Below are 4,434 nucleotides of genomic sequence, written 5' to 3'. Positions count from 1 at the left end.
TGACCTCTATAACAGTTTACTCTCAGACGTCCATCCTCTTTTACATCACGAAAACAATCAAGTTTTTGCTGATCCTGGACTTCAAACTCAAACAGGGAAAAGTAAAGTTCAGTCGATCAGCACACAGGTCAGCTGAAGCTGTTTAAGTCAAAGTTTAGAGGAAATCGAGCAGAAATAAACAAGTTTGGTAATGTGTCTCTGTCCACACTAGTGCTTTTGAAGTGTTTTCCAAAAGTCTGAAAATGCTTAAATCATCTTACTGTGCAATGTATAAAAACTTATGCAGACTATGGGCTTTAGTCTCTTTTCTAAATATCCAATATGCATATCTTTAATGTAACATTGTCTATCACAACATTTCTGTTTGTTTTTTCTGTGTTTTTCTCATGACAGGCAGATGAGCTGGAAAACTGAGAAAATAGAGATAACTGAGGATGAGAAAATCAAGAGATGGGGAAGAAACATTGAGAGGAACCAAAACAATAATAGAGCATGTACATTTTTTATTAATTACAACTAATACTTGGGCCACGTGTGCTGTAATAACAAAAGGAGAAACAGAACGAGACAGCTGTCTAGGTTTGTGTATATATTTAACCTCATGACAAGCTGAAGTTTAAAGAAATCCAAATTTGCTTTTACCAAGTACACTCAAAAAAATAACTTGTTGGTCTAACTTAACATTGACACCTATTTCCACACAGTTGAGATTTATTTGAACTTAACTAGGTTAATTGTACTGATGAATAAAATTCATCCTAATTGAATAGATCACACCAGCATGCGTATTCTGTGAATGTTTCCTGAACATTTACTCTTGTTTCCAACCAGTGCTATTGCAACAACTGGTGCCCTTGTGCAAGTTGCTAGTTTTTCTTGAAACATTTGGCATGCATGTAATGATCAGGTAAAGAACTTCTCATCACTGCTAGCACAGTAAGCTTGTTGAGAACAACAATTTATTTCAGGCCACCATAGCCTAAACAGTCTACACTTCACATAATGGTAACCTCATAAAAAGACATAACATAAACTTTTAAAGTCAAATATAACTGAACATCAAACTTTAAAAGGTATTTCCCTTTCCTAAAAAACACATTAAACAGCACTTAATTTCAACATTTACTGTCCCGATCTATCCCTACGCAAAGCATGCTGGGAACTAGAAATCCACTGCCCAGTTTCAATCAATGCAACATAAATGATTTGTGTAGTCCCAACACAAATGGTTTAGGTTAACCTAACAATTTGCAAATTTAATTTCATTTAACATAATACAATTGAGTGCAAATGCCAATTAAGTAAAAAACTAAAGATTTGTGTTGGTTCAGCTTATTTTATTTAAATAAACTGAGCAAGCAGCTAGAATCATTTTTTTGAGTGTAACAGAGGAGAGTTTGCTGAGTTGCACATATGAAGAACCAATCATATTAGTGCAAATTAATGTAATAGATCATGTCACCTTTGTTATGCACTTATTTTATAAACTTTTTGTACTCTTTTTGTCATGAGATTCTCTCTGAATTTGGCCGCAATAAAAAAAGCATATTCAAAGCCATGTTTTGGAGACCTCACAGCAAAAGTGTTAAATTAAGACAACTTAATGTTCATATAGGAATTTAGTTAATTAGGTACTTAAGTGATTAACTGAGTGACGTTTGTTTGATTATTGAAGACAGCTGATGATATCGAGCAGATTCACTGAAGGAAAGAGAAACACAAGAACTACGACTGACTTCAACCACAGCCTTAAACTGAAAATACATTAAATCTCTCTTATTACTAACAGACTGACTTTATTTCTGTCTATTTTCTACAGTTCTTTTAAAAATTAACAGAGGTTTAGATGTTGAAGTTTTATTGAAAACACTTTGTCACCTTTATGGTGATCGGTGTGTCTTTTAGTAGGGCAGTTTGACTCTTGGTTTTCTATGTCAGTTTTTGGTCTTTGTAACAGTGTTTAATAAAACACATCATTTGTTGCAAAAAGAAGCCACAAACAAAGATGATAAGCTTAAATAGTTTTCGTCATAATAAAGTTGTGAGTCATGAGTTAACTGTAAATTATGATACTCATAGAAAAGAAAGTAATATATCATGTACACTAGTTGTGTTGAGTATTTTACAGAGATTTGGAGGATTTAAGTTAATCTGTAATTCATGTTTGAAGTAATACACACACACACACACACACACACACACACACACAAACTGAAATAAATGATGATATTAAAAATGTTATTAGCCCTCTACTGCACACATGTTGATGGCACATGAAAAAAAAAAATATTCCACATCATTTTTTTGGGAACATTTTATTGATAAAAAAAAAAAAAAAAAAAAAAAAAAAAAAAAGGTTTGCCCCCCACCCTCCCCCAACCCCAAAATATGTTTCCGTTGTCTCAGGGCAAAGTTGTGCGACAATGGAACAGAGTCATAGAGTAAATTATCATCAAAATCAAAACATTTAAAAAAATAATTCAAGAAATCATTAAGTAAAAAGGGAAAAACACTTGAAAGACATTTATAAATTGAATTTGATACATGCATAGGTCTGTATCATGTAGGGTGCAATGCCAAATAATCTTCAGTACTTCATGTAATAAGATTTCACTCCGTACAAAACTTCAAAAAGCAGTTCTTCTCTGCTGTGAAATAGTGGTGTATGTTACAATTTTTTGCACATCACTTTTGGGTGTTTCTGCACACCCAGGAACCTTGCATCTTCCCTTCTTATAACACATTGTGGCCAATGTGAGGTATTGTCCAAAACCTCCTCAAAAAGTACCCCTTATCGCACAACGTTGCGATACGAAAAGCAACGAAAAGAAAAACTTAATTTCTGAGCATGCAAAATAAAAAAAACTTCATAAAACCTGACAAAAGGCTTCTCTACACCTTCATACACACACACACACACACACACACACACACACACACACACACACACACACATATTTTTTTATGTACAGTTCATGTCATTTTAAATAAGATTACTAAAGCAAATAATATTGCCTTCTTCTCACACCATGTGCTCCTGTGACCATGTGTCAGAACAGGATGTCCCACCTTTAAATGGTGCTTAATAGTGAGTCCCACACCTTATTGAACTGTTCTTTGGTACTTTCTCAACCTTTCCAATTTGTTGTAATCATTTAAAGAAAAAATGTACAAAATATAGGGCTTAAGAAAACTTTCCATTGCCTGAGGGCAATGCTGTGCTGTAGAGGGTTAGGCTATAGTGAATATTAATCAATTTTAGTTTTAACTAAGATTTTTTTGTTTTAAAATAAAAACCTAGCAAATTGCCTTCATAAATAAATTACCTTTATAATAACGTAAATATTTAGAAATAATGTTTACAATTATGTAAATTTTCATATGTGGCGTAGTGCTGAAAATGTTAAAATATATCAATTTTATTTACATAGCACTTTTTACTTGTTTCAAAGCAGCTTTACAGTGGTAACAGGAAAATGATGCATTTAATATTTTTTAACAGGAGTTGCTTGACATAATAAATGTAATAAAACATGGAGAGACTCTTGAACCTCTGAGAAAACTTTATTGATAAAAACTAGCAAATATATATGACAGATGAACAGCAGTAGTAAAGTCAGATTTGTGCATTATATCTGAGAGAAATGTGTATGACAAACACTCGCATTTGATATTTTGAGCATTAACAAGAAAATATGTTGCTGTTTGTTCTCAAATTATGTTCTAGAGTGGAAATGAGCTGCCTAAAAATAACATCCAGTAAATACCAACACATGAATTTATGAAGCCATTACAAATAAATGATTAATAAATGACAAAAAAAAAAAAAAAAAAAAAAAAAAACAGTAATATAGTAATATGAGAAATTACACCATTAGGTTTCTGATGTGTGAATATGAGCTTGATCTCGTTCAGCTCTTCTGGATCTGATGTCATAAACCAGAATAATGACAGTAGCCACACCCACCAGAGCAGAGAGGACCAATCGGATCACAGCTTCAGTAGGACCACAACAGTGGACAGAGTCTGAGGAATAAAAACATCAAACTGAGATCAGATCAGTCAATAAACACTAATATCAAGAACATCTGAATGACAGGACAAATTATCTTTTCTCACCATAAACAGAAACTCTGAAAGATTTTAATGACAAATTTTCTCTCATTAACGGCTCTGTCAGTACCACATAATCCTATGGAGTCATATAATGCCGCATATATACGCAAAAAAATAAAGTTTTGCAAATGAAAATTAAAGTATTGAGGAAAATAAATGTGCTTTTTGCAAACAAAAATAAAGAATTGCAAAAGAAAATAAAGTATTGGGAGAAAAAACTAAGGTTTTCGTTTTATTAACCTTATTACAGTGTCGGCGCTGTGGTGGGGCATTCGAGGGCTGTGCCCCCCCTAGCGGTCATTGATGCCCCTCCTACCA

Source organism: Megalobrama amblycephala, linkage group LG2 (genome assembly GCF_018812025.1).
Source record: "Megalobrama amblycephala isolate DHTTF-2021 linkage group LG2, ASM1881202v1, whole genome shotgun sequence".
Lineage (NCBI taxonomy): Eukaryota > Metazoa > Chordata > Actinopteri > Cypriniformes > Xenocyprididae > Megalobrama > Megalobrama amblycephala.
The sequence above is the reverse complement of the archived record's forward strand: the minus strand, read 5'-3'. Positions refer to the sequence as shown.